Source organism: Harmonia axyridis, chromosome 5, assembly GCF_914767665.1.
Source record: "Harmonia axyridis chromosome 5, icHarAxyr1.1, whole genome shotgun sequence".
In the NCBI taxonomy this organism is placed as follows: domain Eukaryota; kingdom Metazoa; phylum Arthropoda; class Insecta; order Coleoptera; family Coccinellidae; genus Harmonia; species Harmonia axyridis.
Window position 1 is genome coordinate 6,154,921 of NC_059505.1, and position 25,048 is coordinate 6,179,968.

Below are 25,048 nucleotides of genomic sequence, written 5' to 3' on the forward strand. Positions count from 1 at the left end.
ACCGATATACACATAGTATATCGTAAAAAAAAACCACCATACCACACGACATGGCGTACGATCGATTGATGATTTCCTATTACACCACAAGATACAAAGGACGGTAAGGCATGCAAAGTTTCAGTATTGCTCCGAAAACTAATTGGGATTACAAACATGTGCTCCGCATAAAACATTTGGCATTTGACAGTATCTAGTTTTGAATGCAAAATCGTAGGAATTTTCCATATTTTGAATGTGTAAACATCGGCTACCAAATACTTCGATAGCGAAGATAGTTGTTGTTTTTCGTCTTAGTGAAAGACATAATGATTTTATCCCTCTTTCAATGAGAGTAATAGGGAATTCAGTTTATATTGGTTGGGCTGTCATGTGTTATTTATTATACAGGCGGCTTAGTGAAGGCAGTTTGGAGATTTTTATTGCAGGGAATGTTGACCAACACAGCGAAGCGTTGTTTTTGAATATTTAAACTGAGCCGAATTGCCGCCCCTCAAATAGAGGCGCCTTCTTCACTGTTTCACCCCTAACGCCGGCCCTGAACATATGGAATTCTTGTCAACATCTTATCCAACCAAAGAAGAGGTAAAATCAATCCATGAACCAAATTTTTTCTATATACTCACACCTATTTTAAATAATTTAGTGCTCCCTCTGCCTGTGACATTTTACATTCAATGGGGTTAAAACCAATCACTTAACTCTTTTTCCTGCTCCTTCCGCGATATGAGCGACTCCAGTCAAAAAAGCACGCACCATCGTAATTCCAAAGTATCATCTGGCAGATCTAGACGCCTGCGGTTCGGTTAATTCTAACCGGTAAGTGGGAAATCGCACTTATCAACGGAGTACAGGTTTTAATATTTAACGAGTGCTGGCAGTAAAATCGGGCTACGTTGTTTCGTGTTAGCTGACACACTCCGTCTTTTTAATACTCGACTTTCATTAAAGCATGGGCATAAATCTCCATTTTATAGGAAACTGCCTACTAAATATCTGACGATATGGTTGCTGCCTCACTCTGCGTATACATAATTATCAAGTCCGTAATTTTCTTGCGCACTTTGCGAGATGGAAGACCTGTGCGATCGTGTTTTTCGTGAGTCGGGGGAAGCTTTTAGAGTTTGGAGCTATGGAGATTGAATGACAGTTGAGGAGGGAAGGATGAAAGTTGCGGCAAGATTAAAAATATATTTGATTAAGTCCTACTACTGAACTTCAATAAAATGACTAGATCTAAAGGGTTTTTTTTTTAGAGCTATAGAACTTATAAAACAACGATGGATTATTCGATTGACATGAATTTTATTCATCCGCAAGATAATCTTGTGGCATTACCTTTTAAATATGATTTCTGGCATATGACCGCCACGACTGGCTCGGATGTAGTCCAATCTGGACGTCCAATTTTCGATGACTTTTTCCAACATTTGTGGCCGTATATCGGCAATAACACGGCGAATGTTGTCTTCCAAATGGTCAAGGGTTTGTGGCTTATCCGCATAGACCAATGACTTTACATAGCCCCACAGAAAGTAGTCTAGCGGTGTTAAATCACAAGATCTTGGAGGCCAATTCACAGGTCCAAAACGTGAAATTAGGCGGTCACCAAACGTGTCTTTCAATAAATCGATTGTGGCACGAGCTATGTGACATATTGCGCCGTCTTGTTGGAACCACAGCTCCTGGACATTATGGTTGTTCAATTCAGGAATGAAAAAGTTAGTAATCATGGCTCTATAATGATCACCATTGACTGTGACGTTCTGGCCATCATCGTTTTTGAAGAAGTACGGACCAATGATTCCACCAGCCCATAAAGCGCACCAAACAGTCAGTTTTTCTGGATGTAACAGTGTTTAGACATACACTTGAGGATAAGCTTCACTCCAAATGCAGCAGTTTTGTTTGTTGACGTAGCCATTTAACCAGAAGTGCGCTTCATCGCTAATAGACGTAGTGCGCGATATGTATTCCGCACAGAACCATTATTTTCGAAATAAAATTGCACTATTTGCAAGCGTTGTTCAGGCGTGAGTCTATTTATGATGAATTGCTAAACCAAATAGAGAATAAATCCCTTGAAAGCTGTTAAATCGGTCGCCATTTTGAACAGTAATGCCAACTTAAAGTTATATACCTCGAAAAAAAACACCCTATATATGCATATTTGACTCGAAGAAAATAGATTTTTTGTGGTTGACCTTTCTACAAAAAAAACCAATTTGAGTACTATATTATAAAAAAATGACGACGGTATTATTACGTCAATATATTCAATGGAATAAATATAAAGAAATAAACTGAATTTCAAAACTTGATGTTGAAGATATTTTATTTATAGAAAAGAACTGGTCATCTTTTGAAGCTATCCACGAATCTATCCAATTTTTAACTTTTTCATAAGACCGGAAGTACTACTAGCCAAGCAGTGTGCCATTGATCGAAACAAGTGATGGCCTGAACGAGCAACGTCTGGAGAATACGGCGGATGGAATAGGACATCCGCTTCCAAAGTTTTCAAGTATGTCTTGACCACTTTCGCAACATGGGGTCCAAGGGAGCAACTTCTGGAGAATACGGCGGGAGGGGTAGAACTTCTCATTTCCAAGTATGTCTTGACCACTTTCGCAACATGGGGTCGAGCATTGTCATGCTATAAAATCACTTTATCATGTATCTCGTTGTATTGCGGCCATTTGTCTTTCAATGCTCGGCAATCGCCTGTGATTGTTTCAGTCGGTTTCAACAACTTATAATACGTTACGCCAAGCTGGTCCCATCAAACACTGAGCATGACCTTGAAACCGTGAATTTTCGATTTGGCCATCGACGTGGAAGCGTGGCCGGGATATCCTCATGATTTTCTGCGCCTTGGGATTATCGTTATAAACCAATTCTCCGTCTCCAGTCACAATACGATGCAGAAATCCCTTCCGTCTTTGCCTTGCAAGCAGCTGTTCACAAGCAAACAAACACCTTTCAGCATCTCTCGGCTTCAACTCGAACTGCGCCCAATTTCCTTGTTTCTGAATCATTCCCATGACTTTCAGGCGTTTCGAAATGACTTGTTGCGTCACTTCCAATGATCTTGCCAATTCCTGTTGCGTTTGACACGAGTCTTGATCAAGTATTGCCTACATTTCTGCATCTTCGAAAACCTTCTCTCTTCCACCGCAGCATGGCGGTGGAAGAGAGAATGTTTTCGACGTCAAAATCATCGTTCTTGAAACGTTGAAACCACTCTCGGAACGTTCTTTCACTGATAGCGGCCTCACCATACGTATTTGAGAGCGTTCGATGAGATCAGTCGCCGATTTATTCATATTAAAGCTGAAAATTAAAGTTTCCCGCAAATGACGAGAATTTGGCTGGTAAGCTGAGATGTTTAATCGAAGATAACTATATGATGCAGTCACAAATCGACTAATACTTCGATGGCGTTATGTTTACAAACACCTTAGCTTATTGTTTAACATCTAAATACGATCTATTCATTTCGACTACCACTTACCGCTACAGCCGTCTATTGCAAATCGGCGGAAGCAAAGTTGTACACCAATAGCAGAGACAGTCAAATAGCCAATTTCAAATTATATTGTTTGAGCCAGAACGGTTTATTGGACAAAAAAACCTTAGTGAAGGAAATTTTGGGGAAATTTCCCGAGATGTTTCTCGACCTACAGGAGGGCATTAAGTTCTTATGCGAACTAACAAAATCAGAAAATAACATTCTCAATAAAAAAAATTAACAAAATAAATTATAATAAGGAATAAGAGTCAAACAGCGACAAAAAGACATAAATATTCACCCTTCAACCAATGTCAGATCAACTCCTGCTTTGTGACTCACACATGTATGTCCAATGATAAGACCAAATTCCATGCTTGACTGACTAATGTCTGCACAAAACCTTGAACAGTATTGCACAAGTTCATAAATTTGGTGTTCCATAATTCAGTCAAGAGAAGACCCCGAAATGTGTCGCTCCCGCGGGCAGCCCACTTCCCTCGGGACGCGTTACCCCGTCCCACTATATCTATATATGTTTAATATATTTAAACATTTATTCCGGCGATAGGAGCGATTTTGACACATTAAAATTAATAAGTGTTTTTACGCACGTATCCAGATGGACCGGTGCGCGAATTATTATACGGAAATGTGCGTGAGAGTGAAATTTTCTTGATTTAGTGCTTCTATATCCGGGAAAATGCATTATTCACGATGTGGTGTGTCTCTTTGCATGGAGGCATTTTCAATAACTCGACGTACATAAATTTTTTTTCAACCCGAATACTGTTAATAAATTGAAACGAAACACCCTAGAATTGTCTTATATACGCAAGCGCTGACCGAATGTAGCAGGTACAATAACGATCATGATCAAGTAGAAAGGAGTAGTTGTCTTATTACTGCTCAATAGTATATTCTAAAGCAAGTTGCAGAATGGGCTTCTATTCCAACACGAATGCGAAATTCGAAAACGAGCGAAGAAGAACCGAGTTTTCGAACGCATTAGTGTTGGAATTGCCTTCTGTTTGAGACGATTTTTCTCTATTTCATTCAAGTTTGGTAAGATATTATCGAAATTCAATAAAAAATTCAGATTATTCATCCAAGTGCCTTTTGTATTGTATTTTGGCAATTGGTTTGACTGTTTCGAAAATTGACAGATTCCGGAATTTGAATTGTACGTTTCGAATTTTAAAATAGTTACGCATTAAATTCGTGAATTATGTCTGAGGAAATCGATGTAACACCACCAGAATTAAGAGAAATTGCGAATAATGTTACAAATCATTTCACTATATCCAAATTACATCAAATATATATATTCTTTTGAGAAAGAGCAATACAAATTATTAATTTCAAACAATCAAGGATATGTGTCGATGAATCTTATTATTAGCAGAGGATATGTGACGGAGCATCATACATTTCAACGTATGATACAAGAGAACAGATAAAAACCTCAGCAAAAACTCTGTCTCCCCGTATCGGTGTAGTGACTGGTTTGTGTCAACGTTTACAGAATAAGCTGACATAATTTATATTGAAGGACTTCCTCTTCAACTAAAACAAAATTTTCTTCATCCTCTCTTTTCGGTTGACGAATCTATAATTTCCAATTGCATCCTAAAACAAAAAAAAAGAAGCAGAAAGTAGTACTAAATATTAGTTTTCATTATATCGATTTGAAGTTAACTACCCATTCTAAAAAAGAATCTGAAACTGAATGGATAGCTTGGAAACCACCATGAAATTTATAAATGGGACAATTATTCACCAAGTGTTCAATTACATCATATTGACAATTGACGCGTGTTGAAATTTGATAGGATCGGTAGTCAGTGTAGACAAGCACAAAACGAAAAAAATGACTGAAAACAATGCTGTAATGAGTTCATTACAGCACTGTTTTTACGATACTGAAATTGAGAAAAGTATTTGAAAATGTAACTCGAACACTATGAAATCTTTCCCTTCACTCTGAAGTAATCATGATCTTTTTCGTTCTTTTGTATTATCGCAGTTAATGCCCTTCGAGATTTCGAGTATTTACCAGTTCAATCTAGTGAAATTCGACATTTTCTGTCATAAAAATCGTTATCATAGTATTTCCCAATGAAAACTTCATTTTGAATAGCCTGCTATCTGGGCAGCTATTCATTTTCAAGCATCTTTCGAAATGAAAGAAAAAACGCTTTCAAGCAGTGAAATTGTTAAAAATCACTACAAAAATGGTGAAAATTGTGCAGTCACAGTTTGCAAAAGTTAAGCATCTTCTCGGCCGACAATAGTGAAAAAGCTTGAGCATTGGAACAGGTTATGGTAAAGTTGAACAACTCAAAAACTACTGAGAATATTGCTGTTGAGGTCGGTAGTGTTGACGAGAATGAAGTTTTCTCGATTCATCGTCGATCTTAGGTATTAGGCATTTCACTAACGACATTACACAGTATTTCCAGTGATTTTTATGCCAATTCTCTGCATCAATTCAAAACCTCAAAACAAATGGAATGAATATGGTGCTGTAATACTAGTCGTAGTGACCTCTACATGAGATAGGTTCCATAGTTAATTGCATATCTTCCTCTTCACTATGGAATAAACATCATTTGATTTCTGATGAAATATTCTCCCAAAATTGAGATATCGCAAATAATAAAAAGAAAAAATGTTTAGAAAAACTGAGGTATCATTGGAGCGTTCGTAAACATTCTCAGCTGTCATCGATTCACTCTACAGGGTGTTCTCATCAAATGCTTACATTTCTTGTACCCCCCTGCATATAACAAAAATGCTAAGCTAAGGACGGGATCTGAACAATTGTAATCGGATATATGATATCATGTTACAATAAAAAAAAAATTGCTAAAATCGACCGGCGGGTTCAAGACTACAAAATTCGTTGAGATTCGGTATTTTTCAAAATGGTGGATGCGCAATGTTAAAATTCAAATTTATCTAGGTTCGAACTCGGAAAACTTCAGAAAATGTTAATAAATACCCAAATATTATTACACAAAGTAAGATGGTAAATTGTAAGTCCTAAATGTTGACCACTTCGGTTCCTCTATTGCCTCCATCCGAAACATCACAATGTACAACGTTAACTATCTTCCTAAGGGATAAATACTGTATGTGTATCAAAAATACCCAAACAAGCACATACAGTTCACGTTAACTCTGGAAATGCTTACGCAAACGAATATAGAGTAATCAGAATATCATTATCAGACACTCTATCAAACAACCTAGAATAATTATCGAAAAAAATAAACGGTAATCGGTAATAATTTTACGAGTAGGCCGAATTATTATAAGACCATAGAGTAATAAACATAGATAAAGAGAGAACAAGCAATTTTTACATGTCCCCAACATGGTTAGATTACGTCGGATTGTTATATATTTTCAAATCCACAATATCACTATATCGTTATGAACGTATATTATATTGAATAAAATATATTTATTTGAGTGATTCCTGATTAAATATGCATATTTGAATATTTGGAATCCGATATTTTTCCTAATTGTCGAATTTATAATAAGCAGAATATTCATTACTTTCTGTATCTACCTGCTAAAATCCAAGGTTTGGCAACTTTTGCTCTCCTAGTGTCATCGGTTGTTTCACGTTGTTTGGCGCGCTTGAAGTTGGTTCTCTGAATTTCTGATATATTGAGGTCTTTATTTCAATATAATGGGTGTTTTTTTCGAGGTATATAACTTTAAGTTGGCATTACTGTTCAAGATGGCGACCGATTTAACAGCTGTCAAGTGATTTATTCTCAGTTTGGTTTGCCAATTCATCATGAATAGACTCACGCCTGAATAACGCTTGCAAATAGTGCAATTTTATTTCGAAAATATTGGTTCTGTGCGGAATACGTATCGCGCACTACGTCCATTTCATTTTGTTTAGCGATGAAGCGCACTTCTGGTTGAATGGCTACGTCAACAAACAAAACTGCCGCATTTGGAGTGAAGGTAATCCTCAAGTGTGTGTCGAAACACCGTTACATCCAGAAAAACTGACTGTTTGGTGCGCTTTATGGGCTGGTGGAATCATTGGTCCGTACTTCTTCAAAAACGATGATGGCCAGAACTTTACAGTCAATGGTGATCGGTATAGAGCCATGATTACTAACTTTTTCATTCCTGAATTGAACAACCATGATGTCCAGAAACATTGGTTCCAACAAGACGGCGCAACATGTCACACAGCTCATGCCACAATCGATTTATTGAAAGACGCGTTCGGTGACCGCATAATTTCACGTTTTGGACCTGTGAATTCGCTTCCAAGATCTTGTGATTTAACACCGCTAGACTACTTTCTGTGGGGTTCTGTAAAGTCATTGGTCTTTGCGGATAAGCCACAAACCCTTGACCATTTGGAAGACAACCTTCGCCGTGTTATTGCCGATATACGGCCACAAATGTTGGAAAAAGTCATCGAAAATTGGACGTCCAGATTGGACTACATCCGAGCCAGCCGTGGTGGTCATATGCCAGAAATCATATTTAAAATGTAATGCCACAAGATTATCTTACGGATAAATCAAATTCATGTCAATCAAATAATCCATCGTTGTTTTATTGCAAGTTCTATAGCTCTAAAAAAACACCCTTTATATTGGGTTAACATGAAACGTTGATTACAATGGGACATGAGAAGTGCATTCTATGTGGAGTTTTCTTTTTATTATTTTGTCATAGATTTAATATGAAACCTCCGAGATTAAATACACATAGTTCATTTCCCTTTCATTCAAACTCCGCCAGGACCAAACGTATACCTCATCAACGAATTAACAATTCAATCGATCTGATCCGAGAAATCCCCTCGAAAAAGTTCCTTTCGACGGCCATAAATTTCACGAAACCATGACGAATAAAAAATTGGGCTTATACGTAGGAAGGACGACGTATCAACCGTCCATAAAGCTTGATTTAGTGTCAGAAAAGGCGCTCCATAATTTCTATATTTGTTATTTACGAAGGACGCGATAAGTTGGCGATTTTTTTTTTATTTCGCGGGCCATGCATCAACGCCAACACGATAAAACAGCCCCTGGGGATGGCTGAACATCAAGTAAACAGAAGACAGTGAACGGGAATGTTTTTGTTGTCTTTTCCATCCGGTGTAGAATGTTATCTATAGGCCATGAGGGTGGATGTGTAGCGGCCTAGCGTTGGAGGTGCTTTCAAGTTCGTGAATTTTTAGAGTTTAATATTTTTGGAATCGGAACAAACGATTAGATTGGACAACTGGAAGGATAAGTCTCAGTGAACGCATTTTGAGTATCCAGCTCAATATGTAGCATGATATCGTTGTTGGTGCTTTCATGTTTGACAACTTTTAAGTTGAAAATTTTTAGAATCGAAATAAATGATTAGAATAAACAAACGAAAGGATAAATCAGATTGAACGCAATCTTACATTGCGTCCGATAATTGTGGCAATTAGTTGTTCAATAGCCCTTTGTTCCATTGATTTATTAAAACATCATCTTGTCGATTCAGATAAAAGTTCCTGATGACGAGATCCTCTTGACATTATAAATATTCGGATGATTTGCATATTCTTAACTTTATTTTAACCTACTCGGATGAATTGTCAAGGAAATGTCAGGTTTTGTTTGTGTATTTTGCGTTGGATCTGTTGCCACGGAATTAAGAGTATTTTTTCAATATTCTGCATTGACTTTTTATGGTTCCAATAACTAAATCCACACGAAATTTCTCAAGCTTGATATGGTTATTCTACCTATACATAACAGGCCAATTTAAAAGTACCCGGTCTATCATAGTAAAACACATTTTATTGGCAAAATTCGATTTTATTAATCAACATAGTTGCCTTCGAGGGCGATACAGCAATTATAGCGATCTTCCAACTTTTCGATACCATTTTTGTAGTACGATTTTTTTTTGCTTCAAAATAGGCCTCAGTTTTGGCGATTACTTCTTCGTTGGCGCCAAATTTCTTTCGAGCATTATTTTGAAGTCTGAGAACAGAAAAAAGTCTCTGAGGGCCAGATCTGGCGAATTCTGTGGATGCAGATGCAATTCGAAGCCCCATTCATGCAATTTTGCCTATGTTTTCATCGATTTGTGACACGGCGCATTGTCTTGATGAAACAGCACCTTTTGTTTTTTTCAAATGGGGCCGTTTTTTAACGATTTCATCCTTCAAACAATCCAATAATGCTGAAGAATAATCGCTGTTGATGGTTTGGCCTTTTTGGAGGTAATCAATGAATATTAACCTTGCGCATCCCAGAATATTGATGCCATAACCTTGCCAGCTGACTGTTGTGATTTTCCTCGCTTTGGTTTCGGTTCATCTTGTGCAGTTCACTCAGCTGACTGTCGATTAGACTCCGGAGTGAAATGATGGAGCCATGTTTCACCCATTGTCACATGTCGACGCTAAAATTCAGGTCAATTACACTTAAACAGTTTCAAAAATTGCTCAGAATCATTAAAAAGTTGTTGCTTTTGATCGATTCTGAGCTCGCACGGCACCCATTTTGCACACAGCTTTCCCATGTACAAATATTCATGAATGATATGATGTACACGTTCAGGTGATATCTTCACAATGTCTGCTATCTCGATCAATTTCACTTTACGGTCATTAAAATTATTTTGTGAACTTTTTGATTTTTTCGTCGGTGACAGCTCATTTCACAACGTTCAAACTTAGCATACCAATCAATGATGGTTGATTTTTCTGGTGCAGACCCCGGAAAATCTTCATCAAGTCAAGCTTTCGCTTCATCTGCATTTTTCCCTTCAAAAAGCAATATTTTATCAGCACACGAAATTCTTTTCTTTCATTTTTTTTAAAATAACAAAAATAGCTACACTCACAACTCAATATCTTACAAACTAATGGGCGGACTGCTGTCAAATAGTTTAAAGGTTGGTGCTAACTAAAAATCATATGGATTTAATACTAGCAGCGTCATCTGTGCATCAGGCCGAGGAGTTTTCAATTGGCCTAATATCTTCCCGCAAAATCTCAAATCTGTTGGATCTGATATATTCGGTCAATATTTTTGCAAATTTTCTAAGGTTTTGGATACGCAATCAACATGGAATATCGCACGAAGATTGAGATTGTTATTTTTCATTCAAATACAAGATTTCATCTCGATCGATTTCCTAGTTGTGTTGTGGTCATTGAACATCATGGGTATTTAAACCTACTTCGAAAATTTAAAGTTACTCTAGGTCTTTCCGTTTGAGAGTTATTGTGTTTACGGACACGTTGTCAGAAAACTCATAATAACGAAAAGTCATGCAGCTCTGTTCGAAGATCGAGAGCTCAAAAATGATTCCGTCTGAATTACCTATATAATTCTGTGCCATTCTCATTTTAAAACGCGAGAAAAAATATGGTTTTATGAGAATCTCTTGTGATCATTTCTCATAATTACTAAAAATCTGATGGATGTGGAAAATCTTCACTGGATCTCGAATAAAAATCGGATTTGTCATAGTGAATCTTAAGATGAAGAAGTAGAGGAAGAGATCTCGAATATATAATTGCGCATATTCCGCAGTACTAATTTCAAATATACCAATTTTATAGGTTTTATTAATTTACGACTTATTTGAGCCACTACTATACGGCCATAATTTAATTTTACGACCGGCATTGTTTTATCGAATTTATCATTCATGTTATCAAAATCAACATTATAAATAAAAAATTTTTATTCTAGGTACCTAATTTATGTCTCTGGTAATTATGCGGTGGTTTCGTTTCGAAAATAAATAAGTATTAACGTATGCTATAAATTCAACTGTTTTAAATGTCGATGCTGATTGATGCCAAAATGGGGAATTGCATTCAACTGACCGAATTTATAGTTTCTCTATAAATCGATCCGTTCATTTATTAATATATATTGCGAGTTGTGTTGGTTCATAACCATAAAAACACTGAACATCATGACCGTTATTATTCTGGTTAAATGAATATAGGTCGAAGGTAAGCGAACGGATACATTCATTCAATTTAATTCTGCTCTTCTGTTGGAATATCGTCCTTGTTATGGGCAATAACTTGGAGATGTGAGTTTTACAGCGTTTTGATGAAATCCTTCAAGAAATCATTTGATAGTTAAGGTCTGCAATATTTAAACTGCATTTTCAGATGCGTAGGATTTCAGAGGATAGATTTTGAATTGAATCATACTTCATTTTACTGTTTCATCCCATTCCCAATCATATATTAGCTTTTATGAAAGACTGTTTTTTCATACTTTGATTTCTGTGATTTATACTACTGCCGATGTTTTCAAAATATAGGATTATTTACTAGATACATTAAATTTTTTGATAGAGTGGGTTGATATAGTTGCAATAAATGTTGATTACTCGATCTGCATAAAAGATCAAGCCATATCTATTTCTTTTTGAACGCTTGTTCCCTGAACAGAGCACTGTATGAATCATATTCTCATTTGATACTTCGAATTTCCACATATGGGATTTTCGTAAATAATATCATAAGGGCATCTAATTTTTCCGAAGAAAACAAAAAAAAACACGTTGTTTAGTGATATTTTAACAAAGAGCAGTGCTGGTGGTAATATAAGTCCGAGTCGAAGACGACAATTTTTACACCTGCACGAATGCTACTTTGCATTGTGTTTTTTCCATTATCTTCACAGAAAAAATTAAATGCCCGAGTGGTAATGGACAAGACTATTTAATGAGACTATGATTACTTGTTATAAAAAGTATTGTAATTTTTGGTGACAACAGCAACAAGTTTTACCTCGGGTAAACTCGAAAAAACTGAAGATATCATACAGTTTTTTCACCTAGATATCATCAGTTATTCAGAATTGAGCGTTTGTGATTGGTGAAAATCAAGTCGAGGAAAATAGTTAATCTTATGATGCCAACTCTGAATTTTAACGCCATGCCTACCTGCCAGCAACGGCCCCCCTTAAAGCTACAGAACTCAAGAAAATAGGTAGGTTTAGGTTAGGTGACTTCTAAGGGGCTGACGAGTTGAAAGTTTTATTTCAATTGAGATTTTGGTCCTTTATTTGGTGTGCACTCTCTAAAATAAAGTAGGAACATTAAAAACTTCTACAGAAATCCACCGAAAAACAACATTTGATTATCATAACTAGAGAACTCAAGTAAATAGATCACAAATTAAATAACTCATATAGAACGCAAAGACCTCTTGGAATTTTTGTCGTATTTTTAGTAGAATATTTAAGTAGAATTTCCTAGTTAATTTAGTTATTCAATTTATTTGTCGTTCACTCAATAGTACAGTTTAGGATAATTTATTTCTCTTTTGATTGGTTTTTGAAATTTTATCAGTTGAAATATTATTTCCATAAAAAAATAGTAAAGGTTTAGCACTATGTTGCCATCATTTTGTAGTAGACTCATGTGGAATTCGAAAATTCAATTCTCGAAAATTGTTATTTTAATTTTGGATGATGATTTGCATATCCATTTCACCGAAAAGGAAGAGAGAAGATCTGTGACTACCTGTTGAGATTGCTATCTCTTTAAGTTTTACTAGAGGAAGTACTGAATATATGTTATGAGTTATGAGTTGGGAATTCAGTAAGTTTTTTAATCTATAAGACACTGATGGGACAGAATTGTATTCAAAATACAGAAATTCCAAAACGTCGGTCTGTTATGTCAATTTCAGTGGTTTACTCAACTGCACATTTTTGATAATCAATAACATTCACCTTCTTTGATGAAAATGAATTTCCATCGAAATTGAATGACTTTTTTTATTTCCACTTTTTATTCAAAAGAAAAAAAATAACTATCATGAAATTTCTATCGAATAATTTATTTTTTTTTACATTGGTTTTAATATTTTGTCTGTAGGAATTGTACTTCAGACAAAAAAGTAGGTATCAATCTTGAAGAATTAAATGTAATATTCAATTGAAATTTCCTAGTTGATTTAGTTATTCAATCTATTAGACGTACATTTTTCTATAAGTTATTCTCCCTTTTATTAGTTTTGATATATTGTCAGTTGAAATTGTATTTCCAGAAAAAATAGTGGAGGTCTTGCACAATGTTGTCATTATTTTGTAATAGATCCATTTGGAATTTAAAAATTAAATTCTCGAAAATTGTTCTTTCAGTTGTGAATGATGATTTGCATATCCATTTCACAGAAAAGTAAGAGAGAAGATCTATGACTATGTGATGGAATTGCTAGCTCTGTAAATTTTACTACAGCAAGTAAGTGAATATATACCACTTGTTAATTTGTGAATTCAGTAAATTTTTCCAATTATAAGACACTGGTGAGGCAATATTGAATTAGAAATCACATAAATTCCAAAATGTACGCTTATCGTTATGTTGATTTATTAGTGGTTTACTCAACGCAACTGTACATACAGCTTTGGATAATTCATTAAATTCACCTCATTTGATGAGAATTAATTCCAATGAAAATTGAATGAGTTTTTCTATTTCCACTTCTTATTAAAAAAAAATTGAAGAAAAAATAACTGTCATGTAATTTATATTGAATAATTTGTTTTTCATTTCATTGGTTTTAATATTTTGTCAGTTGGAAATGTATTTTCAGACAAAAATGTCAGTAGCAATTTTGTAGATATATCAGATATTTAAGGTTTTGGCGCAATGTCGTCATTATTTATTTTGATATTCATAGAATTTATTCATTGAATATCGAAAAATTCTCGGTTGAAAGGAGGATCTCAAGGATATACATATGTACTATATAAAATATTAATCGTATATATTTGGGAAGACCTGAAGATTTGATCTAACTTGCTGGAAGACAATTCTATTCCCGAAACTCAACAATGCTTCTTCACTGTTCCCTGATTCATCTAATTTTCGCGAAAACCCCCTAATTTCGTTCAGCAAAACAAAGCACGGCCCTGGTCTCCGTCATTCTCCATTCAATGGTTTAGGTGGTCTTCTCTTCTCCATTCGCTCCTAATGTATTGCGGGGCTTCTATGATCGTTGTCGTCCGTGTATTGAAATGGTGCTATTTATTGAGCCATTAAGGCCCGCTTAAATCATCGAAGAACTATAACAAACGGCGTATCAGTGCGGGGAAAGAGGTGATTTCGGTGGCCATTAATAAAACTTCTCCCACTCTCCCTCTTCTAACCCCCTCGAACGTGATATATGATTTTCATTTCTCTTCATAATGCAAACAGGGCTGTAAGAGTTGTTCATTGCCGTTGGTGCTCGGGTTCATAATTTCGACATATCGTTATGTGTGGAAATATCTGTAGATCGGTTCGTTCATTATTTCATCCTTAGGTGTGATGTTGGTGTTTATGTGTCGATACTCGATAGGTTTGAATTCAGGAATGATGTAGGTATCGGTTGTTGCGTTTTTGTCGAGAGAAGTTCTTATATTCAATTTTTCCCATAGAATATTTATTTTGCAAATCCATTCATTTTGTCATATCTTGTATAGGGTGTTTTTTTCGAGGTATATAACTTTAAGTTGGCATTACTGTTCAAGATGGCAACTGATTTAACAACTGTCAAGTGATTTATTCTCAGTTTGGTTTGGCAATGAATAGACTCACGCCTGAACAACGCTTGCAAATAGTGCAATTTTATTTCGAAAATAATGGTTCTGTGCGGAATACGTATCGCGCACTACGTCCATTTTATTTTGTTTAGCGATGAAGCGCACTTCTGGTTGAATGGCTACGTCAAAAAACAAAACTGCCACATTTGGAGTGAAGCTTATCCTCAGGTGTATGTCGAAACACCGTTACATCCAGAAAAACTGACTGTTTGGTGCGCTTTATGGGCTGGTTGAATCATTGGTCCGTACTTCTTCAAAAACGATGATAGCCAGAACGTTACAGTCAATGGTGATCGGTATAGAGCCATGATTACTAACTTTTTCATTCCTGAATTGAACAACCATGATGTGAAGGAGCTGTCGTTCCAACAAGACGGCGCAACATGTCACACAGCTCGTGCCACAATCGATTTATTGAAAGACACGTTTGGTGACCGGCTAATTTCACGTTTTGTTCTCGTGAATTGGCCTCCAAGATCTTGTGATTTAACACCGCTAGACTACTTTCTGTGGGGCTATGTAAAGTCATTGGTCTATGCGGATAAGCCACAAACCCTTGACCATTTGGAAGACAACATTCGCCGTGTTATTGCCCATATACGGCCACGAATGTTGGAAAAAGTCATCGAAAATTGGACATCCAGATTGGACTAAATCCAAGCCAGCCGTGGCGGTCATATGCCAAAAATCATATTTAAACTGTAATGCTACAGGATTTTCTTGCGGATAAATAAAATTCATGTCAATCGGATAATCCATACTTGTTTTATTGCAATTTAAAGTTCTATGGTTCTAAAAAAACACCCTTCAGAACAAAATCTTGCGGGAATATCTCATTCTCACATAGATTTCATGGTTATAATTCATCATTGAATGTTTGTGCTAGAAATTCTTTTGTCACGGATTCATCTTATACCTGTCAAATTTGTGATACAGAAAACAGTTCTGCTAAACGACATTTTTTCAAAACAAAAATCACTAAACGATATTAATGGAAATATTCCATCAATTCCAATAAAAATTCAATGAATTAGAGAAAATATTGTATATAATGTCAATAATAAAGGGTGTTTTTTTCGAAGTATATAACTTTAAGTTGGCGTTACTGTTGAAGATAGCGACCGATTTAACAGCTGTCAAATGATTTATTCTCAGTTTGGTTTGGCAATTTATCATGTATAGACTCACATCTGAACAACGCAATGCCTCACAATGATAATAACTGTCCACATTTCATTAATTAAGCATGACAACCGTAACTAGGTGAATTTTTCATTGATCTCTCAATTATAACGATTGTAATAATTATTATTTATTTTAAAAATTGAGGTGGATTCCAGTCACTCAATAATTTTAGAATATTCAAAAGAAATAATAATTATTCTACATTAAAAGAAAGATTTCAGTGAAAGAAATCATATCAATTGGCGCCTAACGTGGGGCTGGTTAGTCACTTATCAATTTGCTTTCCATTCTGAGTAAAATTCACACTCCATATAAATGATTTCAATTTTGTTTTGAAGTAATCAAAAGGCTTATTCCTGAAATAATACACAAAATTTCAATTCAAAAAAACAAAACAAAAATTTTTGCTATTTGTTGATAATTGAATGAATAAAGAAGAAGTGTAGAAGAAATGAAGATGAATAAAGCAACAGCAAGTAGTACGAATCAATTGATTTTACAATTTATGGTTATGATAGATGAACAAACTAAGAAAATGGAAGAACAAATGAAAAGAAACAAATAATTGAAAAAACTAATAGGAAGTTCGATGAACAAAGACATGACATGAAAGAAGAATTCAAAAGATTACAGGGAAAATAGGAGAAGAACAGAAACAGAAGAACAAAATGAAAGAATTGATAATGAAGAAAGTAAGATACAAAATACTTAGGGAAAATTTGGAATGATTTCCAATGGGAATGTTGGAAAATTCAATGAAGAAGTCGAGAATTATAATAGGATAGTAGTAAACGAATTAATGAAATATATTTCAGACAACTAGATTTTCATCATCATTTCACTGATAGTCATCTGACAGATAAAATTTTATCCGGAGATTAAAGTATCGCCCTTTAGTATTATTCCAAGATGTTCTTCCATCTAGCCACGATCACGCGGGGAGCCAGGAATTGAAAGAACATGTTCTAAATCACTGCAAAGAGATACCGTCACTTCCACCCTCGCCACGCATATCAAAAATTTCGGAGCGCACAGAGAAATCGAATCATCATCCGATATTTATTACTCATACTCGACGTCTCCAGGCTATTATTTATGCCCGATTGTTGTAGATATTCTTCCCCGTTTCCCCATAAATAAACAGTCCCGCATTAACGAAAATCGTTTGCGAGCCATAAATTTCGCCAAATAGATCCATAAAAAGAGCTTAATTACAAAAGAGCAACTTCTTTCTCTAAGCAAACTACAATCCGTGGCATTAAATCAAAGTGTTTTGCGTTTATCTGTCGGGTGTCCCGACATCCATCAACTGGGACTCCTCCTATTCGTCCTTTTCTGCAGATCAACGGCTGAGGGGTTCCTCCGACTCCTAGCAGATAAAGGATGATAGCTACCGCGTTGCCAGAGCCAGCTCGGCCGGAAAATTCGGAAATTTCAACTGAGAATGTCGAAGACCCCAATTATTTTTTGTTTGCAGGATGATTAGTATGTATTTTGGAGATAGGTATGATAGATACATATCTAACTTTTGGATATCACATTAATTCGAACATAATAATCACCTACCGAATTTTGTTGAAAGAATACCGTACAATTTCGATATTTTCTGACAATCAGTCTTTTTTGCCACCTTCCTTATTTCTGGAGGAGTAAGAACTTCGTCGCTATCATTGTCCATAATTTAAATATATCCGATATTTTTCCAAAAAGCTGTCAGATATTTCATAAGTTGTCAAACTATAATTATCATGGACATATACATTTCCATAGCAACCAACTATTCCAACAATTGTGATTCCTATCAAATTTCGTTTTTATTTATCAGTACAGAAAAAAATAAAATGATTGTGGGAATTATAAAAATTGGCGAATACAATATCTAACAAAAATCATTATAATCAATTGAAGAAAAAAATTATATGTTCAATTCGACAGCAAAGTAGATTGATTGCCTTGGTTAAATTCCTAGCCGAGCGTAGCGAGGCGCTGAAGGCCCCTGAATACTCTTATTTTTTTCTTCATCGTTAAACAATACAAAACGTTATCAATAATCACTTTTCTGAGTAATCAAGATGTGAGCAGTCATTTATATAAGATACTATTAAAAGCACATGATGTTGTTTACATTTGGTCAATTATACAGTGTACCACAGCTACTTAGCTAATTTCAAAATCAACTTTCGTCAAATAAAGACCGAAACAATTAAATAGAACTTCTGAACTGCACTATTCTCATTGAAAACATGAATTTTCAACTGTTTTTCCATCAATTTTGAGAAAGGAAAGACTCATGGCATGAACAAATAAAAATTCATTTTTATCGAATTTCATTAGATTTAGGAATGCATGTGTATAACCTATTTATCAATTTCTTCATTTATTCACCAAATGAATTATCAAATAAGTTTTTCGATCGCAACTGAAATTCATTTTTATGTGTTAAATTTTATTGATGATCTCACATAATTCACACCTCCTCATCTGAAGAGTGGGTTCACTAGTCTTCTTTATGTTTGGCCAAATTGAAAAAAAAATTACAAAAAATGAATTGCTTTTGTACATATATAAAATTGTGATAAAATGATACATGCACTATGTGTGGGTATACATTACGATGGTCGTATAATACCATTAACAGAACACAATAAAACGTCAGATTTATTTTACTTAAAAGTAAGCATCCCAAGCAAAAAAACCAAACACCAGTCATGATAAGGACATGCTAGTTTTGAGATTTAAAAATGATGAAAAATAAATTTATATCGTTTCATAGATCCTTATGAGGTAATTTTCGATGACTTGCCGGCACATTTTGGACAATATCCCACAATAACTGAGGATTATCGGTATAAACACGATCCTCCGCATAACGCCACAAAAAAAAGAAAAAAACAAAGGCGATGAATAATTCGATTTTGCTGACCAATTCACATAGCCGAATTAAGAAATAACGCTTTCTGGGAATTTTTCTTGCAATAAAACCAATACGAGTCATGTTGTGTCGCTTGTTGCACCTTCTTGTTGGAATTACATCTCTTCCAATTCCATATCATTTATTTGAGGCCAAAAAGAATCGGTAATCATTTGGTTTTAGCGATGAGAATTGACGATTTGAGTGACACCTTCTTCATTTTCAAAGGAGTATGAGCCAATCACTGCACCAGACCAATTTGCACAACATACAGGGACTTTCTGTTGATGTGATGGTCTCTGAGCCGGTACATGAAGATTTTCATTGCCCCATAAACTACAAATTTGCTTATTTACATTACCACCGAGTGGAAAATGTTTTTGCAGAAAATTCGATGCGAAAAATCGTCATTCAAACGTTGTTATTCAAGCACCCAATTGGTCTATGTTCTAAGCATTCCATGAACAGCTGAATTTAGTTCTAGGGTCAACTGAATCTTAAAAGGATGAAGATGCAGATCCAAATGAAAAATACGCCATAGCGCGCCATAAGGGAGGCTCAAATATTGTGCGTGCCAAGGAATGGATAAGTTTGGATCTTCTTCAACATTCTCACTTACAGCACCAATAGTTCTTTGTCGAGCGTACATTTCGACAATATGTATTGGCCTTAAGACATCAGGTACAGATCCAGTTTCTTTTTTCACTGTCTCACTAATTGTACGCTTGGATGGACGATTATGTCTCAGTCTACCATAATCTGCCTGTAATACACAAAACGTACTCACTACAAAATCATTATTTTTGTAGTGAGTTTTCACAATGCTCACACATTCAGTAGATAAACGATCCATGTTCAATGGCTAACCTTCAACTAAACATCTGATGCTTCGGATGGCAGTTCCATTCGATATATGTCATTGAAATGGGGCTGTGAAATCCAGACCACGTGTATTAATTATACTGTGTTATTATAATTCATTAGATGAGGTAGGTGTAGGTGAATGCTTCTTGTGGCTCGAAGTACCAAAATGTTGTTTCTTCTGGCTCGAAGTACCGAAAATGTTGTTTCTTGTTCGAAGGACTGTAAAATAATGGTCATCCTGCTTGGAGGACTAAAATGTTTTATTGAGGATGAAGGAAAATACGAAAGTGATTGTAACTTGTTTAATTTGCATTGTTAAGGGGGAGAACATATACCTACATTGAAGAGAATAGTATATTCTGAAACAAGTTGCCGAATGGGCTCCTATTCCAACACAACGCATGAGTGTTGGAATTGCTTTCTACAACTAGTATTAGACGATAAATTCTCTATTTTAGCCAAGTTTTGTGAAATATTGTCGAAATTCGATGCAAAATTCAGATTTTACATCCAAGTGACTTTTGTATTGAATCTTGGCAGTTGTTGTGACTGTTACGAAAATTGACAGATTACGAAATTTGAATCGTACGTTTCAAACAAAAAATAATTTTAAATTACGCATTAAATTCGTGAATTATCTCTGACGAAATCGATTGAACACCAACAGAATTGAGAGAAATGTCGAATAATGTTGCAAATCATTACACTATATCCAAATTATATCATATTTACAATTGACGTGAGTTGAAATTTGATAGGATTGGAAGTGACTATAGACAACCACAAAATGAAAAATATAATTGAAAACAATGCTGTAATGAGTTCATTGCAGCACTGTTTTAAGTACTGTAATGAACTCATTACGAGACTGAAATAAAGGAAAGAATGATATGAAAGCACTCGATACAGAAGATAGCATGGTGCGAGTGAACACAGAGTTGAACCACAGATGAATTCTTCTTTTTCCTGTATAAGCCTTAGCAGTAGATTATTATTTTTTCAAATAGAGGATTTTCGACAGATAAGTGATTGAAATGATTCCATCCTTATCAATTTATTGATGGAATCTGTGAAGGAAAACTAGGCTGAACGTCATGTCCGCTAATTTCTACAACTAACGAACACACTTCGCAGCTGTTAAGTTTTTCTACTGACGAAGAATCCAACCGTATTTATCCCAATAAATCGGTCGTTTCAGACGTGGCAACTGCGCCCAGTCAGGCAGTTTTTCTTGGTAGATGGATGGCGCGAACGGTCGCCCGGTTGTTTTAGGAACTGAGCGACACAGAGCCAGAGTCATTTTCATAATTTGGCCGTCTGTATTCCGAACGTCGGCCAGCTATCGAATGAATCGTCCTGTCGCTCTTCGGGGTGACACAAACAAAATTGTACGTCTAATTTGATGGCTCCAGATCAGTGAGATGGACCGTTCCGACTCAATTCCATCTGACCGGGTAGGATTATTTACTGTGGGTGGATAATGGTCCATCGAGAGAGAGGATGGACGGGGGGGAATATTGTTTTAATGGGGCGGTCTACTTCTTTTGCTGGGGATATTGGATTTTTTATTTAGTAGGGACAGTTCTGGTATAATCTGGTTTGAATATTTGGGGGGATGAAGGATAATTATTCCTACATTATGAATATGAATCAAGAATGAGGTATTTATCAAGAAATGTTTATTTTAGTTCCAGATTAAGTTGCCGAAATTGAAATGCATTCGGTGAAACAGTAATCTATTTTTTCTACTCCCCCTACGAAATTTTAAGCACTGTGCTACGTAAAACTGTGTGATTTACTTAACCGTAAACAGAAAGCACGATCAACAACAATATGGTAGCATCTTTGAAGTAAATCGCACGGCGAATAACCAATAAGATGACGCTTTTAGTAGTTGCCTTTTGACGTTTCGTAATTGTGTCGCGATTTGCCACCAGTTTTTGGATTTGCTTAAGATTTTAAGGAATTGATTTCGATCGTAGGAAAATTATATTACACAACTCGAGTTTCAAGACAATTACGCACTCCTAGAATTACTTTTAAGCCGTGCACAATATGCTTCTTACAACTCTTATTATGTAATACATTATTACTCAAAATCGGTAGGTAATCTATGGATTTCTAACCTTTAAATCAGTCGGGAAGCGAATTATTACATACTTCAGAGTTTACAGGCTAGCAAAGGTCACTTTCCCGGCTAAAATGTGTCACTTTACTTTCCTGGACATATCATTTCTTCCATTGTCAGCTATCTTCAAGAGCGTAGAAATGGGGGGGGTACTAGGGGTAATTACCATTCTCAAAATATAAAATTTCAGAATTCTCTCGAACACAAAAAACGTAAAGTTTCCATAATATGAACCAATAATCTTTTTACTTTGCTTTAAAATCGACACGGCAGCAAAAAATCGGATCCTTTTACAGTTTATTATCGCTTTCAAGATGATTCCTTTCATTGCACTACGAGCACGTCTATGTCCTTGGTTTATAATTCTCCTTTATCTACTCGTTTTATCGGCGTCCTCCTTGTTTTGCCATTTTTGTGATTTTGAATTCATCATCCGTATACACTTACTCGGTGTTTCGGTTTTTTGTATCAGTTATCAAAATTTATTCGCATCGAAAAATTGCCTGTGCTGTGTTTTACAATTTAATGTGTTTCATTTGAAGTGCAATTTATTCGTGAAGATATCAGTATCAGTGGCGTACCCAAGGGGGGGATGAGGGGGATATATCCCCCCAGGAGGAATATCCATTATATGTAACAACTTTATATATCAGAATCTTATTATGAGTAAGCAAATTCCTTTGGAAAACTTCTTCAAAAGAAGTAACACTTGAAAATTTTTTTTCTTTAACCTCCCCCCCCCAAGGCTTATGTCTGGGTACGCCACTGATCAGTATTGAATTGACGATGTGACAGTTTTCTCGGATCATTTTAAGAAATCGAGTCTCATAACATGGGTCCGCAAACCATTTGTTTTCGAGATACAGATGTTAAAGTTAAAGTTTTTTTCTCGTAGCACCTTCCATTCACAAGATATCCAATTTGAATTCTTTAAAATTTTTTGAAGTTTTCATCATGTGATATGCAAATTTTGAATGCAAATTATTATTCCATGATTTTTTTTTCTGGAAGAGTGTTCGCTTCTTTCCACCAGAACTTTTTTCTGGTGAATCACTGGTAGTTAAGAAAATTGTAAAAACAAACTTTGGTCCAGTACTGCACTTTTTGATTTCTTGTCGGTTCTTGTCGAACAATTCTTCAGTAATCCTCAGGAAAATTCAAATTATTATAAAATCCAGTAGGCTATGATGAGTAAAACTAATTATAAGTTTTGGTACTTATTTACCCAATCTGTAAAGAAGATTGGATAAACTGGTATAAGCATCACGAAAAAGTAGGACTACAAGAAATAACCTATATCCTGAAAACATTTTATTCTCAACATTATTCAAGGAATCTCACATTTTTCTTCGTGCCACCGATTTAGGAACACCCTATATGAGGCAAGAACAATCGAATCGGTAATCAAAAAAATTCTATTATTTCGAGTAATTTCTGTTTCAAACTTCGTTATCAAACCCTTCTTTCCCACATTACAGATATGGGTAAACGTTATCGTCGAAATTTTTTTTTTCGATTAATTAAACAAGTTAAAATCATTATCGAATTTTCTTTCATCCACAATCAACATTTTACAGTCCTTCGAAGAAGAAGCAACAGTTTTGGTACTTCGAGCCAGAAGAAACAACCTTTTTGTAGTTTGAGCCAAATAAAATCATAACTTTTTTGGTCCTTCGAGCCGGATCATACACCCGGTTAAACTGGTGGAGAAATTTGAGCCGTTGGTACAAGTTAGTGATGTGAAAAAAAGAAACCATGTAAGTCGCTCGAGAACAACCCAAGATATTGCTGTTGTAGCCCATATTACGATGATAATTACGGAACCCCTAATCGGATTTCACCCATTCATAAACTAATATTGCAAATATGTAGGTCCTTTGGGGGGAAAGTTATCTTGTATCCTATGAGCGGATTCGTCATCAGTGAATCGACCCTTCTCCCTTCTCAGCTTGAAATTCTTAAATTACAGATGTTGCGAAGAAATAATAAAGCGATCTGCTCGGTGAACGAGCGCTCAAACACTCATTGCTATTTGCGAAGAAGCTCAAAAATCGAATCTCCAGTTGCAAAATGAATGATTTCACCATCACATCCCACATTTCAGTTGATTATTTGAAGAATTCATCCTATAAGCTCCGTGTATTCCACCTGAACGCCCGAAAAGGGCAGAAAATTCGTCAATATGCAGCGTGATCGATCCAAATCCATCACATTTGTCGTGCGATTCGCGGAATGGAAGCGTGAACCTATCACTCTTCTTCGTTCGTCAAAGATTGAGCGATGCTTTTCAAGATTGATCGCTTGACAGTGATTGAAGGCAGTTTCCGAATCAGTTGAGTGGAATGCCATAGATTATTCAAGGTGGATAGGCAGAAGGGATTCGGGTTGTAAAAAGAAAGTTTCATTTGAAAGTATTCCTGTTTTGGACGAGATAAACATCGATGTTATTTCGGTTGTTGCTTAGTTTATCTTGAATTGATTATTTTTTAGTCACTCCAAACAACTTTTTGTGAAATAGTAGTTCTGATTCGAAATTCATTCGTATCACTCATTTGCTGTCGATATTTATTGATATCAAAAAATCAATAGTTTCCGAGACATTTGAGTTCTTGTGTTTTTTGAAAAATTTCTCATCTTCATTTTTTCTACGTTGATCAACTTTGATTTGAATTTAGGATAATTTTTATCAGAATAGTATATGATATGTATGAAAAAAGCAGAACTATGCTATATTAGATGTTGAATAAGAATTAAAATGATTTGAAAATTGATATATAAAGTAAGGAATAGTTAATTTTTGATATGAATTTGTCAGCAACTTCCACAATTCATGTATGACAAAA